The sequence below is a fragment of the Pygoscelis adeliae genome, unplaced genomic scaffold, assembly GCF_000699105.1.
Source record: "Pygoscelis adeliae isolate BGI_AS28 unplaced genomic scaffold, ASM69910v1 Scaffold85, whole genome shotgun sequence".
In the NCBI taxonomy this organism is placed as follows: Eukaryota; Metazoa; Chordata; class Aves; order Sphenisciformes; family Spheniscidae; genus Pygoscelis; species Pygoscelis adeliae.
In genome coordinates this window covers 4,423,073-4,436,144 of record NW_008824900.1, presented here as the reverse complement: position 1 = coordinate 4,436,144, position 13,072 = coordinate 4,423,073, and positions in this window count along the sequence as shown.

Genomic DNA, 13,072 nt, shown 5'->3' with positions numbered 1-13,072 from the left:
GAGCAAAGAGGTTTCTTCTATCTGGCCTTGAAAGCAACATTCTAGATTGTAGCTATTTAGTACAATTGGTTTACTAGCTGATTTTGCCCAGTTCTTCATTATGGGTCTAATGGTTTCTGTGTTTGCTTGTTGTTCCTTTCAGTTTCAGACACTTATCTGAAGGAAATGTCAATACTCACTTTCCAATACTTCCCCGCCCTCTCCCTGCATTAATCTAAGCTTGTGTCCCAGAATTGTGGCTGTCACTGAGAATATGTAAGCTCTGAATTCTAGCTTGGAAATATCCTGTTTCTTAAGATCTAGGTCAGAAGCAGATTCAAATGTAATAATTTATAATAATGAAACTAGGGCAAAACAAAAAAATAAATGCAGCTTTTCAAGTATGGAGAGAGGGGAATAATCCATGACAAACAAAATAGCCAGCACCTCATGAGTTGAGAGAACAAATTACTGCTCTTTACCAAATGAAGCTGTACAGACCCACTCAAGCAGTTTTCTTTAGTAACCATTGTTAGTTCCTTATTGCTTAGTCTTTCCCTTTCAATTTGTGCAGAACGGTGACATCTACAAATATTGCTGTAGCTTTCAAAGAGCAGAAATGAACTTGGCAAAGAGAAACTATCTGACCTCCTTTAATGCACAGTGGTCTACACTATAAACAGTGAAAATCTGCTCATTGGTAGATTAATTTCTTGTGATTATGCATTAAAACAGTTAAATATTTTTAAAAGTGTAGTATCCATGATAATGTTCTAAATAAACCAATCCTGTGTCCTCTCTGTGATGATGAGATTATTACATCTTGGAGTTGCTCATATTGTCAGGTCTGTATTTAAAGTATAGCTATTCTGGGTAAAATAAAATGTTGAAGAATTTCTTTTCATTTTGCATACTTGTTTAAAAATTTGAACATGTAACAGTGATGCTGCTTCTGTTGCTCTGAAGTTATAATGTAGAGCTTGTCTTCTATTGAAATTTTGTATAAATTATGCATTCCCTCTGTGGGACATGGGATCTATCATATTAATTTGAATTGAATTTATTGGGGAATACTTTTATAATTTAAAGTGTAAGTTCCTTCTACAACTAATACATTTCTATGTGCAATTTTGTTTATTTATGCTCTCTGATATCAGAGGCAGTGTTCATAGAGCATATTGTGGGTTAACATTCCCAAAAATGCCCTGGTGGAGAAAGACTTATTTAATAGCCAGTGCATAAAAAGGTTGCCCTCCCAGGGAGAAAGGCTGTAAGGTAGATACTGTGGTGTACTTCTAGTAAACAGCAATTAATCCTCTCTCTGATTTGCTCAAAATACTTCCTGATGAAGGCAGAGGAGCCTTCACTGGAGGCACTGGGATCCTATAGGACCAGCAGTTCTTCTGAGGGGTCAGGGCAGATAAAGGAGAACACAAAGTGAAAAGTTTCTAGCGTGTTTTACTTATGAGTAGAACTGGGCCATATTTTTCTGGCCACTTATTTATTCAGTAGAAAATACAGATTTGGGTCAGCCAGAGGTACGATATTGCTATGTAATCCTATTGAATTTGTCCAGTTGTTACAGAAAAAATTTTGACCTCGTGTTTTTGAAACAATGTTATCTTGCTTAGATATCCATTTAAAAGGTTAATATACCAGCATTTCCTTCAAAGTAAAGTTTTGATTTAAAGTGAACAAAATTGTTTTCCTGTCTTGCATTAACCAGTGAACTGAAAATATCCTTCATTCACACAGCAATATTTGTGATGCTTCTGTTGGAGGAGGCTACAAACAATTCAAAGCTTCAAAGTAAATCTGCTTTAATGTGTTTAAAAAACATGCGAGATACTCCTTGATGGGAAACAGAACAGTTCTATATTATTATGTAATATTATGTAAAGATAAAGAAGCTGAGGAAAAAGGAGACTAAATGACGCATCACCAAGAAAGCTGATGGAAAAACATTTGCCCCTTTTCTCCATCACAAGAGTCCTGTGGATAACCATACTAAGAGATTGTGAGATGCTGAAATACAAGTGAGGGACATATCTCTAACTAGAGATAATCCCACACATTACAGTTTTCTCTTCCATCCTGTATTTCACGCAGAGATCACTTAGCTTCTTTCAGCCATAAATTTTTAAAGGTTTTTGCAAAGGCAATATAGATTTGGTTCACAATGATTACACGTACAGAAATGCTAGTATGCTGGCAAGAGAAGAATGTGATGTGGAAGAGTTAGGATCTATAGGCAGGTTAGGTTCCTGGCTGTGCTGTAGCATTTCTTTCCCTTCCATTTAGTGCCTTTTCACCTATTTAAAGTGATGGCAATAGCTGGGACCGAGGTACAAACTCAGACCTGTTGAAGTGAATCCTTGGTCCCAGTGCTGAAGCAGTGGGAGGAATGGGATAAAAGTGGTTGGTAAAACTATTATTCTGTCTGTCCTGGCATACAATGCAGACAGAGTTGGTTCTTCACAAGTGGTGGTATTAACACTTCACAAAAAGTTGTGAAATAGTTGAATCCTGGGCTTCAATGAGACCCAGCTTGCTTTGGCTATACCTTAGGTTCTCTTTCAAGTCTTTTCAAAATCTTATAAAGGAAAAAAACACCTGAATTTAAAACTTATATAGTTGAATGAAAGTACAAATTCAGTTATGACTTGGGAATGGCAGCCAAAACCTGAATAATCTGCTCTGAGCTCTGTGTGTGTGTAGAGGGAAAAGGGATATAAAGAGAGTGGTGTCTGCTTTCTGTCCTTTGTTTTTTCCCCTCCAGACGCTTCCAGGCAGGCTATGACAGCAATGTAGCTGTAAACTTTTAAAGGGAAGGAAGCTACGGTTCCACTTATAAACTTGGCATGCTCTTAAATAGATGACCAGGGTCAGAGTATATGCCCACAGCCTTCACAAACTGATTCAAAGAGTATCAGGAGAAATAAAGCAATCCCTGTGCTGCGTTTGACAAAGCAAAAACCCTCAAATCTCTAGGCAGTGAACTGAAATGTTGGCCTCTATTCAGAAAGGTTTTGAGACTTGTTTTTTACCAGGGTCAGGGAAGAAGGGAGGCATCTGTAGTTTGTTTTGCTTGTGTGTATACTCCAGAGTACTTGAAGGCACTTCACATGCACACATGCTCTGACTGCATGCTTGTTATATTCCATAAATGTTCCCATGCCCCAAGCAGATTAGTTTGGTGAAGACCGAAATACGGGGATTTCTTCAATGCTAGCTGTGCTCTGGGTAATTTATGTTTGCTTTTGCTATTTGTCGTGACCATCTCTGAAGAGTGAAATGTGCTATTCTTAGCCCTATCTGTTTCTTTGCCTGCTTGTTTCACCTCTGATGCAATGCAGTGCTGGAACTGCAATGCATTGTCAGTTTACGTCATGTTACACCAGTAACAATTTTTAAATCAGCATGAGGTTACATGATTTGTTTTCCTTTCCTGTGGTTAGATGCCTACTAAGTAATTGGGGCTGCATGCTAATGACTCAAGAGTAGTTACAGATCATACCTTGACAAGGTAATTTGATGTGGACAGTATGCGGATAGCTTCTCAAACAGTTTTTGTGTAAACAATATAAATATAGCTGTGCACTGGAAATCTTCAACCCAGTTTTGAATGTAGTTTCCATGCAGAAACAAACTAAAATAACTTGCTTATGCTGAACATTAACTTTGGGCTGTGTCATGCAGGATAGACTTTATTTTGCAAAACAATGCAGTTGACTAGAATCAACTGTTTTACTCTGTGTTCTGTCCAATTGATAATCTGCAAATATTAGTACAGACCGGGGGAATTCTTCTACATAGTGGCTAGAATTTTGCTCTGAGAGCAAACATGCATCAATCATATGTTTGATATCATTCTGGACTTGACTTTTTGGACAGTTGGACAGAACCACAGAGAAATTTTTCCTTAGCTTGTGCAACAGGAATTATAATGAAGTGTCCAAGCAGGAAGCTTTATGGACTAGAGTCTTCTAGATCCAACTGAGCAAACTGCAGTACAGTTGCAGGCCTGGATTTTAAATCTAGTCTGAGACAATTTTAAGCATTTGGTATGAGCACAATTTAAGTTTTCAATACATCATTTCACGGCTGCCTGCAAAAGTGTAAGAAACTTGAAGACTGGCATTCGCACCACATAGGAACAGAGGAGTTCTCACTGGGTGGAATTAGTACCAATGACTACAAACAGCCTGAACAGTACACAGTTTTAACAAGCTTAGTCATTCTTCTGCTGCAGTTGGAAGGCATGGTAACTGCTGAAATAGCTGTTTTCATGTTCTAAGTTTACCTTTCCTATAGAACAACGTGCAGCATGCAATTGCTTTGTGCTTATGCAAGATTGCTGTACTCTGGTGACATGCAGCATTTGTTAGGTAATTGGCATTCAAGACAATGTATGGAGTTGCTTTTCGTCCCCTTGACTACTTCTAAAGTCCTTTGACTTTCAAACCATCTTTCCATCCATTTTAGGGAGTGGATTATATCCTGCTGTTCCCTTTCCTTTTCTCAGAGGGAGGTCGAACACTGGGATGCTGTTCAGCTTGATAAGAGCAGTCATAGTGGAATTTTGGGATTTAGCCAGAGCTTTAACTATTCAGAAGCCCTTGTGAATGAAGTAAATTATTCTCAGCATATGACACTTCAAGAGGAGCATTTTATACAGTGATGTACTTGATACTAAAAATAGACATGGTTTCATGTACTTAGATTAACAATCGCATGCTCCAAAGGTGATACATATACAATCTGTTTCACTCTGCGTGTGCTTCTTGAAGATGAGATGTGATGGGCTCTGTGTTCTCTGTAGTCACTAGAACTCATCTTTGTTAGAACGCACACTTGTTAGTGTGTTTATTTAGCTGCAGCAGGGCATGGTTTGCTGAGATATGGCTATATAGGCTGCATCTTGGGACAAGTGAACAATGGTCAGGTCAGACCTTATTTTAAATGGTAAATCAGGTTATTATGGCCCATAGCCCTCTTCTACAGGAACACACAAAAAATAATTTGAATATAAGAAAAATAAGGGAAACAACTTCTTTCTGCAGCAATCCCCTTGGTGCAGTTTCTCAGTAAAATACCTACTGCATTTATAGAGGATTAATCACTTGCCCTTTAGAGAAGAAATTAACAATTGCCTTTTTAGTATTCCTTTTAGAAATTGAGTGCTTCATACTATAATGTTTATAAGTTCAGTTAGAATTTTGACTTAATGCTTCCTCCTATAATAAGCTAGGGTCTTTTATGGATCTCTATAAAATCAGAGGTTCTGGATCTGTGCTGATTTGTCAGATCAAGTGTGTGTTTATTTTTAATACTTAAAAAATTAACTCATTTGGAAAACAGTCTGAATGAGAAGATACTATTCACTTATCCCTAGAAACTGAGCTTTATTCCTGCCCGTGCTCTTTTTTCTCACTAGTCTAAGTGCCTTAATTGATCATTTTGAGATGAGGTTTAACTTGGCAGTTAATTGAACTTCAGGGAGCAAAATACACTGTTGTTTACAAAAGTGCTATTGTAGCTGTGAAGGCTTTGGACCTGACACTGCTCCACTGCATTGAGTTAACAATTTGCAGACAAAACATATGATTAAATCAAGGTGAGAAGATTATCTCAAAGCTTATAAGAAGAAAGAAATACAAAAGCTTAACGTGCTGAAAGTACCAAACCTTCACGGACCTATTATGATTGGTTGGAGAAAAGGAAAATTGTCAGTTATTCAGCAATCTTGCCTGATGTGATGTATTTACAATATATACATTATACTGTGTGCATGAAAAGATGTTTTTTGAAATAGTAAATGTGTAGCAGGTTTGTATATGGATTATTTAGGTGATTTCTTAAGGAACCAAAAGTCTCTGTCATTAAAAGTATAGCTGAGTGTTTTTTTTTCTTCAGAATATGCCCACTAAGATTCTTGGAGGACACCTCTTTTGGGACAAAATTGTACATTGTTTTCGAAGGGGGAAAAAAATGTTTTCTTGGCTACTTTCTTATTCAATTGTAGAGTAATTATTGGTGTTCCATATTGTCATATACATTGCTCTATTTTGTGATTTTCAAACTGACCCCAGACTTTAAAAAAGGAGCTGTAATAGAAGGCAAATCTGTCTCTTACCTTACCCTGGGAAGGTGACTTATTGCACAAAGATAGTCAGATGGTCTTCAGGTTTAATGTACTTGCTAATAAGGTGTGTGGTGGAATGAGCGGAAGGTTGTATTTTTTTAAAATTTGAGGCTAAATTTGGTTATCCTTCTACAGATACACAGATGACAATGTTCACTTTGTTAAGATCTAATAATCTTCTGAAGAACAAGAAACCAGAGACATAGTGCAGGCTTGAGGCATTACTTCAGCGTGGCAAGAAGGGACAGTGGTTTGAAGTTACAGTGCAAGATATTAGTGAGAATGTTTATGACATTTCTGTATTTGTTTGGTATAATCTAAATAAATTGAAATTGAGCGAGGCAGCTGATGATGGAGGGAAGGGTGAAAGTCTATCACTTGGAATGGTAGTAGGTAAAAACCCAAGGATGCTTGGCTTACATTAGAAAGCATATTGAAACAGTCTACTCCCTGTTACCTTTGAAATTGTTTTTGTCACTGATACTAAAAACTTTTCGTTCTGGAAAGTCTTTCTCTCCATCCTCCTGTACTCTCTTCAATAACACTGCTCTTGTAAGTACTACCTTTAACTTTCTGAGTGCCTGTGTAATTGATGGTGGTGATGTTTTAATGACACTAAATCTAGAGGAACTGGCTATGCTAAACATCAAAGCTCTCAGGATTGTCAACATCAGGGAATTATGTCAGCTGTGAGCATGTTTCAGATGTCATAATATTAGCAAGGGCAAAGCAACTCCAGTAAGTGAAACAGGTGTTCTAGATGAGCTAAGATGAACATCTGTAAATCTGTCCTTATGCATGTATACATGCTGATGGCTAGTGGAGCTGATGAAGGTTTGAAGAAGGTAAAACACACCAAACAAACCCTTGTAAATAGTAGGAAGACATTTTCATAATAATGAAGTGTTAAAATGAATTGCCTAAACCCCACTCCATGCCTCCTATTTAAACACTGAGCTGACTCCTACTTCAGAGCATTAAGATGTCCCTGTCCCATCCCCTAAATGGGGTTATTTAAGAAAAATTCCTCCCTATCAACTTTATGATTCACTCCTGGAGTAAACAGCCAGTCTAGGAATTAGTGTTATTAAAGAGATCATTTTGTTCAACTGGGGTAAAAATGGAGGCTGGAAAATCTGCAAAGACTAAACACAGAGTCTTTTTTTCATTTTGTTTTTGAACCTTGAAGTGTTTGTCTAGGATGAACAGCTCTTACACCTGCATTCAAGGATGAATGTTGATAACCAGTGAAGATGAAAAGTCAATTGGTAAAAATTACGATGTTTGAAGTTTCAGACTTGCATCAAGGCGAACTTGGAAACATGAAATAAATCTGTGATGGACTAGGACAACAGTGAGATCAGTGAGGTCAAGCAGTTATTACTTTAATACTTGCATAGGAATGAATATAAATCCAACGTGTTTTGAAATTTCTTACTTAATATTAAACAGCTGTATTCTTTAACTTGGGATACTGCAGAAGCACATGCTGTTTCTCCTGCAAATACTCACATATTCTGTGGATTTTGATATGGGAGTATAATCAAATATGTAAAGATAAACACAACAGAAGGTAAATACAGATGGAGCAGCTCATGAACCCTTGGCCAGTGTGCTGTACCTTGGAAGAGCACATTGCTCCCTACTTAGCAAGAAGGTCTAAGAAGAAAGTCTTGTCTCTTTGGTTGTCATCTTCCAGCATTTTAGCTTTCTGGCTAAAATCAAGAAAGAAAAAATCTGTCTGAGTTTTGCAGATGAAAGATAAGATCTGGCAGGCTTAAACTAGAAAAATATTCTTGTTCCTACATATATCACAGTTATTTTGGAGTCTGTGTTATAGAAAGGACTGGTGGGAACAGAAATAGTTGTGTGAAAGTAGATAGCACACAACTGTCTGCCAAGCAAGTTTCCAGTTAATTGGCTTATAAAAATTAAGCGATTGTATATTAATTCCAGAAAGCAGGTCTGGGATGAATTTTTTCAGTAAGTTGGTGAAATACCTTCAGATGTTTATATTTGTCTAGATGATTCTGCATATGTAATTGTTGCCTAAAAAAGACCCCAACCATGCATGTATTTTAATGTGATTGAATGTGTGCACAGTAAAACAAAACTGAGGATATTTACAGTTCAAAGTATATACTTGAGCATAAACTTGAGTCTATCTTATGAGTTTAAAAAGAGGTTTAATACTTGTGTTGATATATCAGTGCTATTGTTTAGCAGATGGTATTTCAAAGAGTAGTGGAGCTCAATTTAAAGAATGTAGTAATGTAAGCAAAGGTTTCATTCATATCCATTTAAGTTGCTATAATGAGGTCATGATCATGAAGTCATTCAAGTAAATCATAGCAGGCTCCTTATTTGGAAAAAGTTACTTTTGTTTTGCTTTCAGTTTCTGTATTTCTTAATGGCTATCATAATAAAGTTTATCAGAAAGGATGCACCTATGTGTATTTTAAATCTAAAATGCATTTGGGTGTCTATGTACAAATATGAAAAGAACAAAACAACACAAATCTTTGTGCAAGTGATTTACATCATTGAATGTGAACAGAACTGTGTCTTGAACACTGAACCAGCTTGGAAAGATCAGATCGTAGCAATATTGCAAGCAAAGTCTGCGATCAGCAGTATCCTCCCTGGTATAACTGAGGTTCCCAAGTATAGGATTCACATAAATCTCAACCTCTGAACTCAACTTCTTTTTCAGAGCAACATAGAACTGTATTGTGTGATACCTGGCGAACTAGGAGCTTCCCATCTCCAGTCAAGTGTTTAAAGCAATAGTGTGACCTTTGAAGTTTAGAAGTAATGATGTATGAAAGCTAGAAATGAGCCCATACAGTCCTTGACCTCTCTTTGCAGAATTCATACAGGAATGAATTAATTTCATTTGTCCCCTTAGGGCAGGAGAGGAGGAAAGTATAGGATTGTCAACAGTAGCTTTTCTGGGAAAAGGCCTATTTAAACCTGTAACTTTTGAGAGTACAGAAACCATCACAAGCAAAAGTCATGTCTCTTCCGAAGGGTTAATTCCATATGAGTTACCTTGCAGGTAGGCAAGAGACTAGACAATTCCTGTATTTCTAGCAATCTGAAAAAATTCCTTGAATTCTTCCTTCCTTCCATCTAACTTGACCTCCCTTGTCATAAGAAGCAGAAGCCAGTTCTTTCAGGCATAAGAGCTACTGTCAGACAAAAGGTTAGAGGTAGGTGAAATAGCATTTGCTTTTCTTGGAGGGAGATTCCAGAACTATAGGAATAATTGGTTTGGATATCAGTTCCTAGAAATGTGGTCATCTGGGTAAGCTAAGCCTGCGTTTTAGGTAGGAGACAAATGTGTTTTAATATGTTATTTTATTTAAAGCCCCTTTGTCTTATTTGTTGTTCCCACCAGTGAGATTAAGCCATGCAAGGTTTGAAAATGCAATAGAATGAAACTAATTAGATCTACTAATAATCACAATTGGTGTAGAGAGCACTGCAGCCCAGAATTCTCCTTGGGCAGGGAAAAGCAAGAGACTTTGTTTCTATAGGAAGCAAGAAATGGGGTTACTTAGACTGGAGCAAGAGCAGACTAAATGCAAAACCTAGAAGAACCATGACAATTGCACTTTAAAGAAAACTAATATTCAAGTGTCTCAATAGCATTCCTGTATATGAACAAAAGCCACATAACATGTATGGTAGAAATAGGTAACAGAAGGCTCTGACTCATCATGTGGAACTGTAATTTAAGTCCAAGGGGGATTTTTCTATCTTGGATATATTCCTACTGGCTCAGATGTCTCATAAGCCTTTAGCACCTAGTTTTAATAGAGCTAGTGCCTACAATCGAGAAATGAGTTGGATGCAAGGAGCAAAATACTACTCATCTTAAAAATATCTTCCAGCTAGGGCTGAGGTAACTTTGTGTTGATAAGAAGCTTCCATTGACCTTTACTAAATTTAATTTTCTGGATTTAGAAAAGTCTCAACTCCCTAAGCAAAAATTTGCTTAGTGAAGCACTGAGAAGCAGGTGCAGTGTAGGCATCTTGGTGCTTCCCACTCAGTACAGCTTTCTTTTAGCAAGCAAGTACCACCAATGAACAATGTGTGAGAGGTCGCTGCTGTCTCTTACCAGTCATAAGTAGTAATTTTCTTTGTGTTGAGTCAAATTTTAAGTGAAATAACTTGAGAATATTCCATGAAAGTTTGTTTTACAAGTAATACTAATACTGGTAAGACTAGTAGCTCACCTATCTTCAAGATACATAAGGTATTTTTCCGATTAACATCTTCAAGCCTAACATGTCTGTCCAGCCCCTTGAATACCTCATACACGTCTACTTATTCAAGGGTCTAGGCTTTAGAACTATGTATTGTTTCCTCAGAAGATCAGAATGACAGTAACCTCTGACTTAAAACAAATTTTCAGTAAAACTTTTGAAAATATACATCAGCTATATACATAGCGGCTTTTTGAGGTATATAAAATCTGTATAAACTTAGACCATCGCAAATGTAGAGACAAAGAGAATGTTCTGTATGAGGCAAGAGCAAAACTACTCCTGTCATTATACACTTCAAGAATCTGAGCATCCTTCAGATAGACTAACACAAGCTAGTAACTACGTGGCTAGGAGGCCCATTGTGCTGTCCGGATATAGATATGGAAGAGACAAATTTATGTAGAATCATTAGGGTTGGAAAAGATCATCGAGTCCAACCGTCAACACAACACCACTATGCCCACTAAACCATGTCCCTAAGTGCCTCATCTACATGTCTTTTAAATACTTCCAGGGATGGTGACTCAACCACTTCCCTGGGCAGCCTGTTCCTATGTTTAACCACTCTTTCAGTAAAGAAATTTTTCCTCACATCCAATCTAAACCTCCCCTGGCGCAACTTGAGGCCATTTCCTCTCGTCCTTTTGCAGTTACTTGGGAGAAGAGACTGACACCCACCTCGCTACAACCTCCTTTCAGGTAGTTGTAGAGAGCGATGAGGTCTCCCCTCAGCTTCCTTTTCTCCAGGCTGAACAACCCCAGTTCCCTCAGCCGCTCCTCATAAGACTTGTTCTCCAGACCCCTCACCAGCCTCGTTGCCCTTCTCTGGACACGCTCCAGCACCTCAATGTCCTTCTTGTAGTGAGGGGCCCAAAACTGAACACAGTATTCAAGGTGCGGCCTCACCAGTGCCGAGTACAGGGGCACGATCACTTCCCTACTCCTGCTGGCCACGCTAGTTCTGATACAGGCCAGGATGCCATTGGCCTTCTTGGCCGCCTGGGCACACTGCTGGCTCATGTTCAGCCGGCTGTCGACCAGCACCCCCAGGTCCTTTTCCGCCAGGCAGCTTTCCAGCCACTCTTGCCCAAACCTGTAGCGCTGCATGGGGTTGTTGTGGCCAAAGTGCAGGACCCGGCACTGGGCCTTGTTGAATCTCATACCGTTGGCCTCAGCCCATCGATCCAGCCTGTCCAGGTCCCTCTGCAGAGCCTTCCTACCCTCGCGCAGATCAACACTCCCGCCCAACTTGGTGTCGTCTGCAAACTTACTGAGGGAGCACTCAATCCCCTCATCCAGATCATTGATAAAGATGTTGAACAAGACCGGCCCCAAAACTGAGCCCTGGGGAACACCGCTCGTGACCGGCCGCCAACTGGATTTAACTCCATTCACCATATGGTTCAGAGTGTGAGTGAAAGAAAACTTAAAATAGTATTTTAAAAAATTCTGATTCATAAAGGCTTGTCACTTTTACTGAATTCAGTGAGGATTAGGTCATATTTTGGCCCTAAATAAATAATGGCAATTTTTCACTGCTCCTCTACTGTTCTAGGTATTAATGAACAAGCTGTACTGGCTAGGCAGTGGTCAGGTGGTTTTTTGGGTGTTCCTAGAATGTTTTGTTAGAAATATACTGATATTTCACAATTTCTGATTGGGGGAGAGCAGAGAGGGAAGCAGTCTTAAACAAGGTATTTACACCTGATTTGATTCCCTGAAGCCTAGACCTTATGCAGGCAGTTGGATGTGTAATGGGTTTGTTACTGACACAGTCTTAACAGGACTGCATTGCTGTGACAGATTTCTTTGTTAATAGAGCAGCTTTAATTAAAAAGTACAGAGTTCGTGATGAAATTCTGGCTGGACCCTCAGAGTTAGATTTGACTAATTCAGTGATTTCCCAGAGAAAGAATTCCTCTTGGGAACTGCAGAGCAGAGTTTGGAAATAAAGCTAAAGATTAATTTAATATGGGAAATTGATTACAAAAGAGGCAAAGACACAATCCTGGTGAATCTCTAATAACTCTGATAATCGGAGGTGAGGGGGGAAGGAACTCTGGCTGAACTGTCCCTGGGGTGTTCCTTCCCTGCTGGGGGTTGTTTGCAGAGAAGCTGAAGTGCTGTAACAGCCTCAAGCTCCATTCAGTGATGTTGCCTCCTTTTTTTCTGTGGCAGCCAGCTCATGTCCTTTGTAAAACTGAGAGTAGCTTAAGGCCATCATTTCATGCATGACTTGGTAAATTGTGCAAGAAAGGACACTGCCAAATGAGGAGCTAAGCCAGTTTTCAATAAGGGGCCATCTGTGACCAAATGTTTTAGTAAGTTTGAAAACAGTTGAGTACTTTCCCGTTTTTACTTCCAGTTCATTTAGAACGTATGTAACTTTGCTGACCCCCAAGAGTAAGTTTATGTTACTCTATCCTTGTTTGCTATGCATTAGGTTTTTGTTGAGTCAAGTGATTTCATTTCAGACTTGATCCTGTGTGGTACTGAAAAATGACTTTGCATCAGTGTCACTTTCAATTCTTGCTGGAGAGTTTTCTCAGGGTAGACGAAATCCAGATATTTGTGGCAGATAAGATGCATGTAAATATATTGTTACTGGTTACAGCAATATTCCCTAAATGTGAGAGGAGTTTAGTGCTGGAACTAGAAGCATTTTTAAAGTTG